The 21,540-nt window shown below is 38.0% G+C and overlaps 1 non-coding gene across 1 annotated transcript; it reads right to left on the bottom strand.

Moving 5' to 3' along the window:
* Nucleotides 1–1,599: 1,599 nt before the first annotated feature.
* Nucleotides 1,600–1,706, bottom strand: LOC130859681 (U6 spliceosomal RNA). The gene has a single exon (XR_009055247.1). It is a non-coding gene; the product is annotated as a U6 spliceosomal RNA (small nuclear RNA).
* Nucleotides 1,707–21,540: the final 19,834 nt, after the last annotated feature.

Here is a 21,540-nt window from a genome sequence, read left to right as displayed (position 1 = left end):
CTGTGGGCAGGGCCCTTGGTGGGCGCTTGAGTGCTAGTTTGAAGGGAAAAAATGTGTGTAAGAAGCATGTGATGTTTTTGCAGTGGTTTGAGGGCTGGGTTTGGTAATTATACTCTCGAATGCGAAAATCCAATGTGGCATAATGAAAAACACACCTCTGTTCTGCTTCCAAAACTCATTCCAAATACAGGACAGTCTTTGCCCAGGCTGACTGTGTTGCCTAGAGTGTGCGTTCACTCCACTTCTGTCTATAAGAGCACCAGGACAAAAATAAGATGCCATAAAAACGGGTGCTGCCTCCTCCCTTTGGTTCCTGTCAACGCTTTTCCTCTAAGCTACCCTCCTCATCACTCTTATTGCTCAACGGACTTATTTGAAAACATACAAAACCACCCTTAATAGAAGGAAAAGAAAAGTAGTCGTGTGGGTAGCAAATCAACTGTGTAGTTCAAATCATTATTACAATAAAGTATTGTTTATTAAGTACCCTGCAGAGTTATAAAAAGGATAGTTTGTATTGGGTAGGAATAAAAAGCCAGCAAGGAATTAGGCAGTTTAATGTGAGAGTCCTTTTTTTGCTACAAAATTCCTATCCAAGCCTACCCTGCAACATTAAAAATTTGACTATGGGAATTCAAAGGAACCAAAATTTGCCTCATGTATTTTGAACCAAATGTTATGAACATTTATAACATCTTTCTTCCTTATCTAATAGAATTTGCTAATCAAGAAAGGGGAGACATTTTCAATCCTTTTTGTATGAGACTCACTGGATGTAAAAATATCAAGTACTCCCTTTAGTTGCCTACACAGAGGGCTTCCATTGTTCACCACTTATACGTTGCTGCAGGTCTTATTAACTGGATTATGGGGCATTATTCTTTTTATGGTTACTCAATGGAGAAGTTTCTCTCAGAAAGAATCAGGAGCGATTGTGATTTTCATGAACAACTTTCATGAAAAGGTTTCACTCTTTTTGCTTTTGATGCTAGGCAGCTCAAATCCCTGCCCTTATTTCACAACTTGTACTAAAATTCTTGGTATGCATTTTGTGTAATAATATTATCCCTGGTTTTATCCTATTTGCCCTACTCTAATTTTTCCTTTTCCAAAATTTCTTCATCTACTCTTTAAATCTTGCACTATATTTTTGCATGTAAGCAATCTCAAATCCCCTTTTGGAATGGGGCATGGTTTGCATTTCTAACTGAAGTGTCCAGAAAAAGAAACAACTGTACTTCTTCAGCAGTTATACTGACCAGAGAAGAACCATCGTTTTCTTCACCACGTGACACACTGCAGACAACATCAGCCTGGTGATTTGAAATTCCCACTAATGCTAGGCAGTCAACGTGGCCGACAGGCTGCCACTTTGCTTCCTGACCCTGCATGACACAGGCCCCAGTATCTCAGTCACTATGGTTGGAACCTACCCTGACTTCAGTGCCTAACAAGACTATCATATGGTGTAGGTGAGTAGAAAGTAGATACAATCAAAACAACATCCTGGATATATTTTGTTTTTTTTCTTTTTTTTGTTTTAACAACTGTTGCCATTTATTGAATTCTTACTGTGGTCCAAATACTCCCCCCACCCCCAACAATATGGAACGCTCCACGAATTTGCACGTTATCCTTGAACAGGGGCCATGCTAATCTTCTCTGTGTTGTTCCAATTTTAGTATATATGCTGCCGAAGCGAGCACTATTTTGGTTTATCTTAAACATTCCAAGTAGGTTCTAACATCAAAAATTTGTTTTGCAAATACCATGCTCCTTTCGGTTTGGTTAGTTATTTTCTTCCCTGATATGTCTTGATAGGATTAATGTTCCTCTTAACCCTAGTCTCCCTCGTTTATATTTCCCTTACCTCTTAACATATAATTGAATTAGAAGGTTTTTTTTTTGCTCTTCTTGAGTATTACCTCCAAACCAAAACCATAAAACGGCAGCTATATACAAGTGCAAAAAAAAAATTTTTTTTTTAAAAGGAAACAGAAGGGCAGCTATAAGGCCAAAACCAAACCAAACTAAACAACAAAACAGCAAAAAACCAAAACAAACTCCCTAATCACCACCAGCAGCACCATAATAAAGTTAGAAAACAAAATGAAATGAGAAAAATATCTGCAAGGTATGAACACAGGTCAATTTTGTTAATATATAAATCTTTCTTAAGAATCAGTGGAGGGGGACTTCCCTCGTGGTACAGTGGTTGAGAAATTGCCTGCCAATGCAGGGGACATGGGTTCAAACTCTGGTCCAGAAGGATCCCACATGCTGCAGACCATGTGCCACAACTACTGGGCCCTCATGCCACAATTACTGAAGCCCGTGCGCCTAGAGCCCGTGCTCCACAACAAGAGAAGCCAGGGCAAAGAGATGCCTGCACACTGCAAAGAAGGGGAACTCCCGCTCTCCACAACTAGAGAAAGCCCACGCAGCAATAAAGACCCAATGCAGTCAATAAATTAATTAATTAATTTTTAAAAAATCAATGAAGAAAAAAAACAAAATCCCAGAAGAAAAATGAATTAAAGGTATGAACAAGCAGTTGACTATGAATGCAAATGAAGAAAAAAACCTATGAAAAAATATTTAATCTTACTAGTGTTTTTATTTTAAAATATTTTTAGTTATTTTTAAATACAAATTAAGATATACTGAGAATTTTTTTTGCTTTTCAGATTGGGAAAAAAAATGAAAAAGAATTATAAAAACCTGATGGGAATGTGACTGAATCTTCCTGGGGAAAAAAAATTGATGATAAAGATGAAATAGGATTAAGATGGCAGAGTAGAAGGACGTGCGCTCACTCCCTCTTGCAAGAGCATCGGAATTACAACTAAATGCTGAACAATCATCGACAGAAAGACACTGGAACTCACCAAAAAAGACACCCCACATCCGGAAACAAAAGAGAAGCCGCAATGAAATGGTAGGAGGGGCGCAATCGCGTTACAATCAAATCCCATAAATGCTGGGTGGGTGACTCACAAACTGGAGAACAGTTATACTGCAGAAGTCCACCCGCTAAAGTGAGGGTTCTGAGCCCCATGTTAGGTTTCCCAACCTGGGAGTCCAGCAACGGGAGGAGGAATCCCCAGAGAATCAGACTTTGAAAGCCAGCGGGATTTGATTGCAGGACCTCCATAGGACTGGGGGAAACAGAGACTCTACTCTTGGAGGGCACACAAAAAAGTGTGCTCACCAGGACCCAGGGGGAAGGAGCAGTGACCCCATAGGAGACTGAACCAGACCTACCTGCTGGTGTTGGAGGGTTGCCTGCAGAGGTGGGGGGGCAGCTGTGGCTCACCGAGGAGACAGGGGCACTGGCAGCAGGGGTTCTGGGAAGTGCTCACTAATGTGAACCCTCCCAGAGTCCACCATTAGCCCCACCAAAGAGCCTGTAAACTCCAGTGCTAAGTAGCCTCAGGCCAAACAACCAACAAGGTGTGAACACAGCCCCACCCATTAGCAGACAAGCAGATTAAAGTTTTATTGAGCTCTGCCCACCAAATCAGATTAAAGTCTTACTGAGCTCCACCCACCCAGCCCTACCCACCAACAGTCCCTCCCATCAGGAAGCACCCACGAGCCTCCTAGACAGCTTCCTTCACAAGAGGGCAAACAGCAGAATCAAGCAGTATCAGCAGTATTTCGTCTTGTGGAACTGAAAACCACAGCCACAGAAAGATAGAGAAAATGAAAAAACAGAGGACTCTGTATCAGATGAAGGGACAGGATAAAACCCCAGAAAAACAACTAAATGAAGAGGAGATAGGCACCCTTCCAGAAAAAGAATTGAGAATAATGATGGTGAAGATGATCCAGGACTTTGAAAAAAGACTGGATGCAAAGATTGAAAAGTTTACCAAAGACCTAGAAGAAATAAAGAGCAAACAAACAGAGATAAGCAACACAATAACTGAAATGAAAAATACACTAGAAGGAACCAATAGCAGTTTAACTGAGGCAGAAGGGCAAATAAGTGACCTGGAAGACAGAGTGGTGAAAATCACTGATGCAGAAAAGAATAAGGAAAAAAGAATGAAAAGAACTGAAGACAGCCTAAGAGACCTCTGGGACAATGTTAAATGCACCAACATTCGCATTATAGGGGTCCTAGAAGGAGAAGAGAGAGAGAAAGGACCCGAGAAGATATTGGAAGAGATTATACTTGAAAACTTCCCTAACATGGGAAAGGAAACAGCCACCAAGTGCAGGAAGAGCAGAGAGTCCCAGGCAGGATAAACCCAAGGAGAAACACGCCAAGACATATAGTAGTCAAATTGACAAAAATTAAAGACAGAGAAATGTTATTAAAAGCAACAAGGGAAAAACGACAAATAACATACAAGGGAACTCCCATAAGGTTAACTGCTGATTTCTCAGCAGAAACTCTGCGAGCCAGAAGGGAGTGGCATGATATATTTAAAGTGATGAAAGGGAAGAACCTACAGCCAAGAATACTCTACCCAGCAAGGATCTCATTCAGATTCAATGGAGAAATCAAAAGCTTTACAGCCAAGCAACAGCGAAGAGAATTCAGCACCACCAAACCAGCCCTACAACAAATGCTAAAGGAACTTCTCTAAGCGGGAAACGTAAGAGAAGAAAAGGATCTACAAAAACAAAAACAAAACAATTAAGAAAATGGTACTAGGAACATACATATCGATAATGACCTTGAATGTAAATGGACTAAAGGCACCAACCAACAGACACAGACTGGCTGAATGGATACAAAAACAAGACCCATATATATGCTGTCTATAAGAGACCCACTTCAGACTTAGGGACACATACAGACTGAAAGTGAGGGGATGGAAAAAGATATTCCATGAAAATGAAAATCAAAAGAAAGCTGGAGTAGCAATAGTCATATCAGATAAAATAGACTTTAAAATAAAAAATGTTACAAGAGACAAGAAAGGACATTACATAAAGATCAAGGGATCCATCCAAGAAGAGGAGATAACAATTATAAATATATATGCACCCAATATAGGAGCACCTCAATACATAAGGCAAATGCTAACAACTATGAAAGAGGAAATGCAAGGCTGAAATAGAGACACAGATGTAGAGAACAAACATATGGACACCAAGTGGGGAAAGCGGGGAGGGTTGGGCGGGAATGAATTGGGAGATTGGGATACCAAATTGTACACGCTAAATATATGCTGTTTATTGTCTGTTAACTGTATCTCAATAAAAGTACTTTAAAAAAAAGATGAAAAGCCTGTACAATGTGCTTCATTAACTCTCACGCAGATCCGTGAAGAAACCCACATGGTTTGTGGTACGGAGTAAGGAGTGGGAGACAGTGTGGAGGTCCATTATTAGAGTAATGAAGAACCAAAACGCATGCATACGGTGGAATGCCATGCAGCAATTGTAATAAATTACCTATATTTTCATATAACATGATCATTATCTCAAATTCATAGTATTTGTCTAACATACAAGAAATATGAGATTTTTAGCACAACATCATTTGTATATCTTAAAGGCACATACACACAACACCGCGATGAGTTTTTCAGAGATACACATATTTCTACATAGAAGAATGTGCAGTGAATTTAAAGGATAGATATTAAATACACTGGGATAGGTACCTAGGGGAGAGGAAGGTGGAGGATAAAGAGAAAGAAACAACATGAAATAACATATAAGAGATGTCTTACTTGGACTACTAAGCCATGAGCTGAAGTGTATGAGAAACTCAGCTTGGGGCAGCTGAGGGGCCTGTCTATGGAACCAGAAATTGTACTTCTGCTAGAATTAATTCTAAGACAATAGATAGTCTCTGTTGAACTTCTACTTTCTAAAAAACTAAAACATATTTCACAATCAAAAATCATAAACATAAAGCCTGATGGTTTTTCACACAGTGAACACACTCATGTAATCACCTCCCAGATCAAGAAACAGAACATTTTCAGCTCCTAGAAGTTTTCTGAGCCATTACTGGCCTCCATCAACAGTAACCACTATTCTGACCTCCCACACCACAGATTGGTTTTATCTGTTTGACCTTCCCATAAATGGTATCTCTTTTGTGTCTGCTTCTTTCATTCTCTATTATGTTTGTGAGATTAACCCATGTTTTTGCTAGAGACACTATAATTTTTTTTAACTGTGTAAATTGGATTTATTTGAGTATGTTTTAAACAGTCAAGAAACTTTCCAAAGGTTCTTAGGTATGTTAATTTGCTTTTGGACACCTAACATATCAAGTACAAATAGTTCTTATATTGTCACTAAAACCCATCACAGTATATAATAGCCAACTTTTTAAAACAACCTTTGAATCCTGAAAATGCAAGTACTTCTGTTAGACTTCTAAAGAGGTCAATAAGACTAACATGACAGCTTTAGTGACTACAGTTAATGAGCCTATGCTAGATATTCTGTAAAAGACCCTGGGGTGATACAAAGACAAGACATAGCCTCTAGACTCAAAGAACTTGTGGCCCAAAGTGACATCATGACAATAATATGCAAACCAGGCTTCTTTCAACACAGACTTCATATGTAACCTCCCTCTGGTTGCAGATGCTACATTACTCGGTTGTTCTACAGCTGCATACCGAAACCAATTAATATTTACAGTAATGGAAGAACAAAGAACAAGTCCATGCTTTTTTCTAGATTTCTCTTTTCAAACCCTACTTGATTCAATAAAAGCATCTACGTTGACTCAGGCCATTTGTGCATGCAATGAGTATATAGATTCAAAATGTTTGCCTTTAAAGTCTCTTCTGTTTAGGACCACAGTGCCAGGCTCGGCAAAGGTACAGCCCTATTTCTTCTGCTTAAGTGCATCCTTTTCTCCTGCTTGTGTGAATGACCTTCTAATCCTTATCTTGTTTCACTGAATTGCTGACTCTCTTCCAACAAAAAGTGTACATTGGTAAGGAACCACAATAAAATGACTTTTGAGTGGCAAAATTAACTCATCAAAAGAAATATGATAGTAATCTTGTATTATTCATATTAAAAAAAGGTAACCCTCTGCTGTTTCATGTACTGAGGCACTACAGATTGCTGTTTTGCGGTCAGTTGATAACTGGTAATCACAATTAATAGGGAGAGAGACAGTATAATATTTTAATGTATAACCATCACAATTTATTCATTCTACTATTGATGAACTTCAAGTTGCTCTCAGTTTTTTTATTATTATGAATAAGGCTGTTATGAACATTCTTGTCCGTGTCTTTTTGGACAAATGCATGCTTTGTTTCTTTGGGGAAGAAGACCACGGAGTAGAATGGTTGGGTCACAAGATCTGTATATGACAAGCTTTAGTAGATATGCCAACCAAAGTGATTGTACCAATTTTTACTTCCACCAGCAGTATATGAGAACTTCACTTGTTCCACATCCTCATCAATACTAGTCTTTTAAATTTAAGTTATTCTTGTAGGTGTCTTGTTCTCACTATTTTTAATTTAAATAACCTTCTGGATTTAATTTCTTTCAAAATCCAGATTAGATTTCAAAGCCTAACACTTCCATTTCTCTCTCCCAAGCCCCAGTGTCATATCATCTTATTTATTGGTCAAATCCCAAGTGCAGATCAATCATTCTGCCTTCTCTGCCTTACACATCACCTACTATTTACACCTGAAGGGAATTAATTATGCAACAGTACAGACTGGTACATTTATATGTTGAGGGCCAACCTTAGGTGGGCTCTCTCTCCATCCTCATTGCTGCTCTCCCATTCCAGCCCATCTTGGTCTCTTGTGCATTACTGCAATAGCCACCTGAGTGGTCTCCTGGCTCTTCTTTCATCTTTTCTCTAGAGGGATCTTTCCAAAACACAAATGTGATCACAATATTCCCTGAATTACTCTTTTTTTTTTTTTAGAACTTTTATTGAGATACAGTTAACATACAATAAACTGCATATATTTAGAGTGTACTATTTGGTATCCCAATCTCCCACTTCATTCCCCCCCAACCCTCCCCACTTTCCTCACTTGGTGTCCATATGTTTGTTCTCTACATCTGTGTCTCTATTTCTGCCTTGCAAACCGGTTGATCTGTACCATTTTTCTATAGTCCACATATATGTGTTAATATACGATATTTGTTTTTCTCTTTCTGACTCACTTCACTCTGTATGACAGTCTCTAGGTCCATCCATGTCTCAACTAATGTCCCAGTTCCCTGAATTACTCTTTAATGGCTCCCATTCTCTTCAGGATATAAGATTCATTTAAGATCTCATCTTTGACACTCCTTAAGCTGTTTCCCCTACACATTCTTCACATTCTATCTCAGTGTTTCTCAAATATTTTTGACTTGGTTCCTACACATAATGAAACAAAGTTTTTAAAACAAGATTTAACCTTTCTACAGTGATACATTCTAGTATTTTCCATTGTGTTTTATTCTACCTCATTTTACATGAAATACTGGCCATGACTAAAGGAATCGGTTTCATAACTAATGGGTTGCAACCAGCACTTTCACATATTAGCTCTACTATAGATCTCTCAGTTTCTATAAAACCCTTCATTTCTCCTCTCCAGAAACCTTTTGCCATATGTCTCTATCAGTAGTCTTTCATCTTTCAGGGCTCCACTCCAGGAAGCATTTCTGATCACCCCTCTTTTGTACTCCAATTATATACTCATTCTGTCATGTAATTGTCTGCTTACTTACATTTTCCAAAGCACTGTAAGGTCCTTGAAGCCAAGAGATAGGATTTTTTTTGACAATCATCATAACTCTAATGCCTGGCACATAGCAGGCACTTATCAAATATCTGTTGAATAAATGAACTATGTGTGTACATGTATATATATATATGTGTATACACACACACATATATACACACTTATTATAGCATTGTTTATATATATATACACACACAAACACATACATATGTGTCAATATTTATCCTTCTAATATTATAATATTGAAAACAGATTAACTAGCCAACATTTGGACATTTAAGAATATGGAATATTGTGATACAATAAAGGAAATGATTTAGATGAATACTTATTGGTTTGAAGCAATGAATTGGTTACTGGGAAGATTAAATGAGCAGATGAAGTGCTGCTTGGGACATTGTAAGTACTCATCTGATATTCAACAGCCACTTTTGTTATGAATTACTGAGATGCATTCATAACAGACAGATTATAGAATAAAAGAAAAGATGGAAGTAAGGAAAGGAAGACAGCACCAAGATTTGAGAAAAGCAAAAGGAAGGAGGGAGAGTCAATACCTCTGGAAAGGGTCTTTGTGATTTTTAGTTCTACATGTCCATTCTACAGATGGAAAAGTAAAGTCCAGAATGTATAGAGAGTGTGTTTTTGGACACATGCCTGAAAATTAGGTCCTGGTCTCCAATCTGAGGTGCTTTAAAATACCAAACAGGGACTTGCCTGGTGGCGCAGTGGTTAAGAATCCACCTGCCAATGCAGGGGACATGGGTTCGAGCCCTAGTCCAGAAAGATCTCACATGCCACGGAGCAACTAAGCCCATGTGCCACAACTACTTAGCCTGCACTCTAGAGCCCACGAGCCACAACTGCTCAGCCCGTGTGCCACAACTACTGAAGCACCTAGAGCCCACGCTCTGCAACAAGAGAAGCCTCTACAATGAGAAGCTGGTGCACCACAACGAAGAGTAGACCCTGCTCTACAAAACTAGAGAAAGTCTGTGTGCAGCAACAAAGACTCAATGCAGCCAAAAATAAATAAATTTATAAATAAAACAAAATACTAAACAGAAGGGTATCTGTGAACATATTTTCAAACAAAAATTATTTCTGAAGATGCCTGAGAGAACTGAGAGGAACTTCCTGGGAGGCCTTTGCAGGAACTTCATCTTTATTAGGACACAGAGATTTGCAGGGTTCAGTGCATTAATATGCCATGTTAACTTACTCATACTTGGATGGAATACAATGCAATTATTTTGATTCAAACTTTCTTGATTATAATCACACTTTAGTCCTGCCTTTTTAAGGTCACTTTGATTATGTTTTGCATGCTCTTTTAATCACATATTTACTGACTGGCTTTGGGCTGTGTTATCAATGACTCAGCTCATCTTTCACAATTTGATCCTTTCTAATTTCAATCTGAAGGGGTTCTTATTCTTTTTTTTTTTTTTTATTGGTTGTGTTGGATCTTTTTTGCTGTGTGTGGGCTTTCTTTAGTTGCGGTAAGTGGGGGCTGCTCTTCGTTGTGGTGCACAGGTTCCTCATTGCCATGGCTTCTCTTGTTGCGGAGCACGGGTTCTAGGCATGTGGGCTTCAGTAGTTGCAGCACATGGGCTCAGTAGTTGTGGCTCATGGGCTCTAAAGCGCAGGCTCAATAGTTGTGGCACACAGGCTTAGTTGCTCCGCAGCATGTGGGAATCTTCCTGGAGCAGGGATCAAACCCATGTCCCCTGCATTGGCAGGTGGATTCTTAACCACTGCGCCACCTAGGAAGCCCTGGGTTCTTATTCTTAATTTCAATTTGAAATTACTTTGCTGATGTCCCGTTTATAGTATAAGCAATTATAGTATAATATCACCAGTGTTGCTTTTAAACAAAGCTTGAAAAATGGCAAAGATTATATCATCCTATCAATACATGCTTATTAAACATTTATATTTCTGAGACTAGAAATGTAATTAGATCCACCAATATAATGTGTGAAATATTTGAGCTGGGTATTTTAGTTCAGTTTTTTTGTTTGTTTTGTTTCATTTTTTTAAACTTCGGCAGGACCCAAAAGGCTGGTTTACTTAGCTTTTAAAATCCAATCTGTAACTGATAAGAAAGCAACAGCATTCAGAAAATGTAGGAAAGTTTAAAATCAGCTTTAAAAATAAGTTTTGACTTTTTATATTATTAAAGTAATATAATGGGAGCAAACAGTAGACATATGAAAGGGGTAAGGTCAAATGCAATAACAATTTCATTCAAGCAGATACATACAGTGTAGACTCTGAGGATACCTTCTTCTTGCTACTCATAATCCAGGACTGACCTGTTTCAGTATCTCCTATTTTCCTCCCTTTCCTTGTTCTCATTTCCTTTGTTTCCATGCAGCCCCTACATCCATTCCTTCATTCTTTGCTTTGTCTCTTTTGCAGTTTTTTTCTTGTTTCTTCTTGATTTCTTAAATTTCTCTTCCTCTTCTCTTTGTTCTCTTCTTCACTTGCTCTGTCCCTCATCTCCCTTCTGTTCTTCTCTTAACTTGGTGTTTTTTGGCAGACAGAGCCCTTGCCTGACCCTTAATACAACCCCAGCCTAACCCTGGGCTCTTACCTCAAGTCCCAAGACCCACAACCAGCAATCTACTTCCCTTGTTCAGATATAAAGACAGGTGGTTTTTTCCCTTGTATGATAAAGTAGTTTGGCAGACAATCTTTTCAAACTCCACGTGGGTATTGTGAATGGGGATGAAGAAGCATGAGTTTAAGAACTCAGGCCTCTGTCTTGGGGTTGAGGAGGGATGGCTCATTGCTCCATTGCCTTTTTCTCCTTAGGTTCCTGTCTGGAACTTGAAACTGGGCTGCTCAGGGTAATCAGCTTCTCCATGAAAAGAGGCAACTCTGCATTCATTCAAACCTTTAGCAAAAATGTTTCAAGTGCCCACTGTGAACCAAACTATTGGGGTATTACGGGATAACTGTGCTGTCCCTTGAGCAGCTCTCAAGCTCTCTCTGTTTAAAAGAAAGAGAGAGAATGGGGTTGCCTCCCCCAGCCCAATATAATCAGCTTGGTGGGAGCTTCTAACTAGCAGTAATGGAGACACCATCTCCCTGGAAGCTCTCAGCCAAGAGAAGGGAGAATGTGGACTCCACACAGGGATTGAGTCTCGAGGTCCTCACAGGAATCTCAGGACAGCCTCCAATGTCCACTCTTAATTCCTTGTCTTCCTCCCCATTCTCAGTTGACCCCCAAAATGCTAGGTAGTTTTTTTAAAAATACTAATTACTGTCCTTTACATGAACTGCTTATGCATTTAAATCTAACTAGTATGCAGTACAAAGATGATTATGCATACCATTAAATAAATGGCAAGCTAAAATTATTTAAACATTTTATTTCATCCCTCAACTATATTCTCCTGTGCTCCATCATCAGACTTTTTACTCACGTAGCGTGCTTTAGTACTCAAGTCTGAACAATTAGAAGGGACATTATAGTGCATTAGATCAAATAGATTTCAGGAATAGTAACCACAGAATAATATATTTTATATTCTTGGTTTGGTTCTTTGAAAAGAAACTCTTTCAGGATTTATGTCAAAAGGATGAATATATAAACTATTCTTTCTAGGTAAAATTTACTTGTGTGGGCATTTAATAGAATACCTACTTTCATAGATAAAGAATTGCTGTATGATTTGAGTACATATATAGTAGACATATATATATGTAGAAGGGAGGAAAGAGTGTGGAAGTGTGGAAACCAAAATTCACTTGTTACCACAACTGTATATGACCCAAACTTTCTTGAATCTTGGATATTTATCCTCAAAACTAGTTTTTACATTTGAATATATAATTACTTCCATTTCTTTATGGTTGTGGAAGAATTTTAAAATATATGTTTAATCACTGGAATCTATTACACAGAGTTTAAAAATATTTGAAACATTTTTCCCATTCCTCCTTCACATAACTGCATTTTTGTTTGCCTGTCACTTAATAAAATGTGGGAAGAAGATAAGTTGAGGGTTTAGTCTCTGCTGAAGATCTATTGTGCTTCTTAAAATGTGTTGTGTGGTTGATGAAGTATTTTGGAATCTTTATAGAATTGTAAATCTGTAAAGCTTTTGGCCTCAAGGACTAGATCATTAATGCATAGCCATTGGAGCCAACATACAAAAGTGTTTCAGGATTTTTAAAAAATTTTTATTTTATATTGGAGTATAGCTGATTAATAATGTTGTGTTAGTTTCAGGTGTACAGCAAAGTGATTCAGTTATACATATACATGTATCTATTTTTTTTCAAATTCTTTTCCCATTTAGGTTATTACAGAATGTTGATCAGAGTTCCCTGTTTCTTTTAAACTTTTATTTTATTTATTTATTTACTTTTCGGCATGCCATGTGGTATGCAGGATCTTAGTTCCCCAGCCAGGGATCGAACCTGTGACCCCTGCATTGGGAGCACAGAGTCTAAACCACTGGACCTCCAGGGAAGTCTGGTTATCTATTTTATTTATTTATTTATTTATTTAATTTTTTTAAAGCTCTCTATTGGAATATAATTGCTTTACACTGCTGTGCCAGTTTTTGCTGTACGCCAAAGTGAATCAGCTGTATTTATACATATATCCCATATCCCTTCCTTCCTGCGACTCCCTCCCACCCTTCCTATCCCAGCCCTCTTGTCATCACCCATCATCGAGCTGATCTCCCTATGTTACGCAGCAATTCCCACTAGCTATCTATTTTACATTTGGTAGTGTATATATGTCAATGCTACTCTCTCACTTTGTCCCACCTTCCCTTTCACCACCCCCCACCCTGTGTCCTCAGACTTAAATGTAAGGCCAGACCCTATAAAACTCTTAGAGGAAAACATAGGCAGAACACTCTATGACATACATCAAAGCAAGATCCTTTTTGACCCACCTCCTAAAATAATGGAAATAAAATCAAAAACAAACAAGTGCGACCTAATGAAACTCAAAAGCTTTTGCACAGTAAAAGAAACCATAAATAAGACAAGAAGACAACCCTCAGAATGGGAGAATATATTTGCTAATGAAGCAACTGACGAAGGATTAATCTCCAAAATATACAAGCAGCTCATGCAGCTTAATACCAAAAAACCAAATAACCCAATCCACAAATGGGTGGAAGACCTAAATAGGCATTTCTCCAAAGAAGATATACAGATGCCTAACAAACACATGAAAAGATGTTCAACATCACTAATCATTAGAGAAATGCAAGTCAAAGCCACAATGAGGTACCACCTCACACTGGTCAGAATGGCCATCATCAAAATATCTAGAAACAATAAATGCTGGAGAGGGTGCAGAGAAAAGGGAACCCTTCTGCACTGTTGGTGGGAATGTAAATTGGTACAGCCACTATGGAAAACAGTTTGGAGGTTCCTTAAAAAACTAAAAACAGAACTACCATATGACCCAGTAATCCCACTACTGGGCATATACCCAGAGAAAACCATAATCCAAAAAGAAACATGTATCATAATGGTCATTGCAGCACTGTTTACAATAGCCAGGACATGGAAGCAACCTAAATGCCCATCAACACATGAATGGATAAAGAAGATATGGCACATATATACAATGGAATATTACTCAGCCATAAAAAGGAATGAAATTGAGTTATTTGTAGTGAGGTGGATGGACCTAGAGACTGTCATACAGAGTGAAGTAAGCCAGAAAGAGAAAAACAAATACCATATGCTATCTCATATATATGGAATCTAAAAAAATGGTACTGATGAACCCAGGGTCAGGGCAAGAATAAAGATGGTTATCTATTTTAAATATAACAGTGTGTACATGTACACACTGCTAAATTTAAAATAGGAAATATCTTTTGAATGAATGATTTTGTATAATGATTCTGTCTAGAATTGATTCATTTACTCAAGTTGCCAAATCAGTTTACTCAATGTCATTGATTTTATGGCCTTATTTAAATATAATCTATAAAGTGGAAAGTCAAAATGAGAGAAGAGATAGAAAGATTTTCATTATTGTACTGTAAGCGAAAAGATAATAACTTTCAGTTCTATGAAGAAAATTCTTTCTAAACTTTTAAATCCCTGAATAACGGGAAGGGGGGTGGGTGGAAACTCCGAAGACAATAATTTTAAAACAAAAAACAAGCTAGTCCTTTAATTATAACATAATTACCAGATTTCAAACTGTGAATTCACTTTTGCTTTGGTCTTTAAATAAATTATGCATGTTTTCCATATGGGGCCCCACAGCAAACTCTTTTTTAATCTGGGAAAACATTTCCAAAATCCAAGTTAGTATCCAAGCTCTGGGATATTAATTTGATTTTGGATTCCTCCATAAACTTTCCATGTTTAGCAATCTTTTTGAACTGTCCCTTGGGATACACATGTTTGTATTACACATATTCTATGTCTTTTAATAGTAACATTTAGGAATTCAGTAGGAAAAAAATAATGCCCTTATAAATTTGATCTCTTTTGAAAACATCAGAACATGAAATGTTCATTGGCTTACCCCCCACTAGGTTTACATTAATAAACCATCAACTGTAAGCTCAACCATCCAATTCCAAAGAAACCTCCAACTTCAATATTATATGCTATTTAATTCTGTTGTACATTTAACAAAGGATTAAGGCATAATGCATTTTTAATAAACTGAAATATTAATGGCAAAAGGCTTTTAAGAGAAAATTTTTAAAGAATTACTCATCATAAACATGGTTTCAATAGAATTTGTTTATAAAGCTGGGTAGAGAAAAAAGAATGGATAATTAAAACTTTAAGAAAAATATTTTCCTTTTATCTGAAATGGTTAACTCATAGATAACAGCAAGAAATATGGGAAAATTCTTGGGGGCGATGTACTAATTCCGAAGCACCAAGCTGTTCTACTTTTTCCCCAAGTTTTTGTGAAACTGCTTGTATTAAACATGTAGAGCTTGGATTATATTTAGCCAACCAGACTCCTTAATGGGCCACACTCCACCATCATAAATGCCTTTCTCAGTAGCCACCAGCAATCCTGAAACTGGAGGTAATGAGCTGACAAAGAGTAACAAGACCTGAACTACAGCATTGATCAATCTAGTACTATCCTGCTCTTAACTCTACTGTCTACACTACACAAAGCAAGGTCAAGATTTTATGCTTTGTCCTTGACAGTATTTCAACACTGACAATGGACCAATTTTCATGGCTTTGAAAAATGTGAAGCTAATTAATCCAATTAGAGTTGTGTTTGGCTACATTTAACAGAAACCCACCAACAGAGGCTTAAGCAATAAAGTTTCGTTTCTCAAATAAATTAGAAGTACAGAAGGAAGCATTTTAGGCATTAAAGAAATCACCAAAGATTGAGGTTCCTTCTAGTTTCCTGCTCCATCTTCCATGGTGTTTGATTTCCATGAGTATAAGACGGTGGCTCCCTCTCTAGGCATAATACCTGTGGCCTTAGCTGGAAGAAGGAAGTGCATGCCAGCTGAGTCTGCCCCTTTTTAATAAGGAAAACAGAGCCTTCCTAGAAGCTCTGCCAGGAGAATTCTGCTTATATCTCAATGGCCAGTACTGTCTCACATAGGCCAATGCTAGTTGAAAGGGCAGCTTGGAAAATCAACTTCCTTTCGGTTGAGTATTTTGCTTCCCCCAATAAAATCAAATCTCCATTGGTAAGGATGAAGGGAGGAAAAAAGAAATTGGGTAGACAAGAGTGCTTAAAACACCTGATGTGGCTCGTTACGGTGGCCAAATAAATGACCCATTTTCTATTTTACTTCATGTTGTATAGATTCAGCCTCAAATACGCCCTCCGATAATCAGAAGATCCAAAACCAATTTATATCACAACAAGCTTTAGCTCTCAAACCCTCCATTCTTTCCTGCAGCCTAGCCATAGCCTCAGGGACTTTCCATGTGTTTCCCATGGAGTTTGCAGTCAGGGCAGAGCTTGTCAGAATGGGTCAAAAAGATGGTTTTGGCTCTTTTGTCTTAGTCATTCTTTTCACTCATATAGCCTGAATCCCACCTCATCTGGCACAACATATTGAAAGTTGATAACTACACACTCCTAATTTCTGGCCTTCCAAAGACATGCTCAAAAATATTCACAAAGCATTATTTGTAATTTTAAAAAACTGTAAGTAATTCAAATATCTATCAGCCACAGCATGGGAAAATAGCAGTAGCATATTCATAGGATGGAATACCGTGCAGCGAAGAGAACGGACAAACTATAACCATGTACCATAACCTGCATGAAATTCACAGTCATAAAGTTGGGACAAAAAGCAAGACACGAAAGACCACACACACATCAAGCTTGAAAACGGGCAAAATTCATTCATGCTGATGATAGAAGTCATAATAGAGGTCATTTTGGGGGAACAACAACAACAAAAATTCTGGCCTACTTATGTTTCTGCATTTAGTAGAAAACTCTTCTTATCTGTCAGTGTTTCTACATCAGGTAAGTCCACAATACGCATGTGATAATGAATGATCTAGATTAGCGGTCTGCAAACTAGAGCCCATAGTCAAATCTGACCAGCTGCATTTTTGTAAATAAAGTTTTCTTACAACGTAGCTGTGCCCATTCCTTTATGTTTTGCAGATGGCTGCTTTCACACTGCCAGAGCAGAGCTGAGTAGCTGCAACAGAGACCATCTGGCTTGCAAAGTATAAACCACTTACTATGTGGCCTTTTACTGAAAAAGTTTGCTGAGCCTTGATCCAGATAATCAATATATAAAAAGGAGCAAAAAAAAAAAAAAAAAAAAAAAAAGGAGCAAGTATTTGTACTGTGTAAGGATCACTTTCTCCTAAACATATGACAGATACGTTTTCTTCCTGTTTTCTTCCTGAGCCACTACCCAGGAGCAGAAGCAAAGGACTTGGATGCAGCAAATGATAAAAAATATTGTGAAGTGAAGCACAGGAATTAGAGTTTTGAATGGGTGAAGCAATGAAGTGAGAAGCGTTGAAAAATTGGGACTACCCATATCAATCACTGGAGTATTGTCAGTCTTCATTTACAGATTAGGAATATAATTCAGAGTTAAGCCATTTTTCAAGGTAGAAAGAGTGAATTTTCAAGATAATAACATCAAAATAAAATTCTCCCAAAGGGAAATAATTTAGCTTTTCTCTACAATTCTAAGCAAAATTAAGCGTTTTCTTCATTGGACTCCTAGAAGACTTTAGTGGGTTATACTGTAATTATTTGTCTTGACATCTTTCTCTCCCACTAGTTCATTAAGGGAGGCACTGGCTTAGTGAGTTGTTTGGTTTTGGTTTTTGTTTGTTTGTTTTATCTCCATTTCACATCAGTGTGTATGGACCATAGTAAGTGCTAAAAACACAATTTTTATCAGAAGAATTAATTATTAATATTTTTTTTGGATTTGGAGTCTTATTTTAGTGGCTTATGGATAGTGCAAAGAGGTCTGGTTATCAATAGTCTGTAGTAAAGGATTAACTTTGCCCTAAGAGAGGTTTGGCCTTTGTACCCAGCTCTTGGGAAGCAACCTTTAAGTCCTTGGAATGTCCTGCTTGATGAGTGTTTTGTTTATTTGGTCCCTTGAGCCACAATGGTCTGTGCTAACAATGTAATTTATGGTGGGGGCCCTTTAGCCATGCAGTATCAGCTCAACTTCTGAAAGGGTTAGAGGCTAAGGTCAGTGATGAAGCCTGTCATTATGTGACTGATCCCTAATAAAAACTGTGGACACCAAAGCTCTAGTGAGCTTCTCTGGTTGACAATATTCTGTGTGTGTTGCCACACATAATTGCTACAAGAAATAGATACTGTTGCATAACTCCACTGAGAGAGGACAACTGGAACCCTCACCCTGGAACTCTCCTTGGCCCTGCCCTATGCACCTCTTCCCTTGGCTGATTTTAATCTGTATCTTTCACTGCAATAAACTGTAACTGTGAGTATAATAGCTTTTCTGAGTTCTGTGAGTCCTTTTAGTGACTTATTGAACCTGAGAGTGGTCCTGGGGATGCTCAAACTTGCAGTTGGTGTTGAAAGTGAGAATGGCCTTGGGAACAATAACAGCAAAGACTTGATAACCACTTTCTATAAGCAAAGGGATGGAAACATGAATTGCTTAATTGATTTCACAGACTAAATCTATGGGTTTGGCCCTCATTTTTTTTTTTTTTTTGCCCTCTTTTTATTCTCACTTTGTAAATGGGGAAATTGAGGCTTTAAGATCACATACCAAGTCCAGAATCTGAGGAGGCAGAGATGGCTCCAAGTTCAAGCCGCCTGATTCCAGGGCCCATGACCCAAGCACCGTGACAAGACTGTGCTTCTTCCTTCATGACGTAGAGGAGAGAAGCCAGAGTTAACCTCCAGTCTAGGTCTCCATACCTTCTGCACATGGGACAGGGGCCACAGTGGAGGTTACAGTGAAGGCCACTGGCTGCAGAGCAAGGTAAGCTCTTTGATTTTTTTGCTGTTTTTGGTTTGTTTCTTTTGGTTTCTTATTGTATGTTTGTGTTTTTTTTTAATTGAAGCATAGTTGATTTATAATATTGTATTAGTTTTAGGTGTACAGCAGATTGATTCAGTTACATATATGTATTTTTTTCAGATTATATTCCATTGTAAGTTATTATAAGATATTGACTATAATTCCCTGTGCTATCAGTAAATACTTGTTGTTTATCTATTTTATGTATAGTAGTTTGTATCTGTTAATCTCATACTCTTAATTTGTCCCTCCTTCCTTCCCTTTTCCCTTTGGTAATGATAAATTTGTTTTCTATATCTGTGAGTCTGTTTCTGTTTTGTATATAGATTCATTTGTATTATTTTTTAGATTCCACATATAAGTGATATCATATAGCATTTGTCTTTCTCTGGCTTAATTCACTAAGTATAATACTCTCTAGGTCCATCCATGTTGCTACAAATGGCGATATTTCATTCTTTTTTATGGTTGAGTAATAGTCCATTGTATATATTGCTCTTTGGTTTTTGACAGCTTCATTTCTCTCTTTGCCCCTAAGAGCATTTATGACAATAGGTTAATAATTCCTCCTAATCAATTGTCTCTGTTTCCTCCTTTGCAGAAAAATAATAGCCATTTAGGAAGCTGGTCTCATTCTTGCTAAATAAACATCCCAACAAGCCAAGGTGATAGGTGAAGAATTTGCCTATCCAGGCTGGGAAAACTGGGAAACCAGCAATCGATCAGTGGGGGCTTGATGAGGGTGCATGATTATTTTCTTTTCCCTTTGGTAACTTCAAGGTCACAGGGAATGAAGAAGAAATAGGACTGGAAGCCCCTGATTTGACCCTTAGTGCTGCACTGTAGAAGTTGTGTTGACCATTGAACAGATGGATCAAGGATGCTAAAAACTCTGCTCTCACTGACTGCCAACTCAGACTTACAACATGTAACTGGCAAAGGGAGTGGCTGCTATATGTGTGCTGTTAGGAGAGTAGTTAACTTTCCCATTCTTACCCTGGGAATCCAGAGATGTCTGGCTCAGCATGTGAGTCAGAAGCAAGCCCACCGGACCCAGAGTCCAGACAGATCACAGGTACATGAAAACAGCTCTTCCAAGAGTAAATTTCAATAGTACTCAGACTCTAAAAAAATAATTACTGCATATGTCTTTAGGCTGAGATACTAAGATTCACTCCAACTCCTTCCTCCACTTATGTCAAGCACAATGAATCTTCTCTCACCCAAGACTAAAAGACAAATTCAAAACAAGAGGACACAGTAACTGCTATTCAGATAAAAGCAAAATGTGGGGACCCTGATTTTTATATCCACCTATGGATATAATTCACTCCTGGACCAAATGGATTTCTCCTCTGTTGTTACATTGAAATTCAAATATGGGACATTTGGAGTATAAACCTATGTGGCAAATCTCCAATGTCAATGTGTCTGAGCAGAAATTTGATCTTTGGTTTCTGCTTTCTCCTGAATGGATCTTTTCTAACTATCCAGGAAGAAAGGTCTTTGATATGTTAGGACTGGGTCAGTCACATAAGGCCCAGCAGGCACAATAGACATAGGCCCAACAGATTCTTATTTGAGATGGCTCCAAGGCTGATGATGTGCAGAAGCTGTCATCAGACTAGCAACCTTTGGACAAACTTTGCCTTGAGTCATCCTTCAAAATTTTTATAAGGGCTTCTTCAGTCTTGTCTTTGTGCCCCTGAGAAATATTTTATTCAGTTTCATCTGCCTATGGGTTTGTCAGTCTCACCACTAGTGATGGCTAGCTTTTGTTTACATTCCAGAAACCTGAGATTGTAGAAACACCCTTCTTAGTGACTCTTGCAGTGCACATGGGGTGGTCTCGATCTAAGTTGTTGGTCCCCTTGGGTCAGATGTCTGATTTCTTAATGTTTCTTGAATTAATCTTTTAACTCATGGGCATCTTTCAAAATGGCATAATTTAATCAAAGACAATTTGTACTTATAGCAGTCACTTTGGAGAACTTTGGACATGAACAGAAAAGGAAACAAAATCTTAACTATCCAACGGTCTTTACTTTTTTAATTGACATAGGAAAACTTCCTAATGCAATTAGAATTGTAAAATTGTCTCCCTAAAAGACTTGCCAATAGCCAAAATTTTAAAGGAAAAGTTAATTTAAAAGTTTAGACTTATCATGGGTACATTCTTCAGGCTGCCTTGAACTCCACCAAAAAGTAAAAGGAACTTGAAGCTTCTGTGGGAAAATAAAGAGGCTTCAGACAAGACTTCATCACCCAATTTCCAACGAACCCCTTAAACCAGCAGGGAGAATTCTCTCTAATGATGGGAGGACAGAAACAAACCTTTTTAGTAGATTCTG

Source organism: Hippopotamus amphibius, chromosome 8, assembly GCF_030028045.1.
Source record: "Hippopotamus amphibius kiboko isolate mHipAmp2 chromosome 8, mHipAmp2.hap2, whole genome shotgun sequence".
NCBI classification, from domain to species: Eukaryota; Metazoa; Chordata; class Mammalia; order Artiodactyla; family Hippopotamidae; genus Hippopotamus; species Hippopotamus amphibius.
Note: the sequence above shows the minus strand (reverse complement) of the source record. Positions and strands in the feature narration are given on the sequence as shown.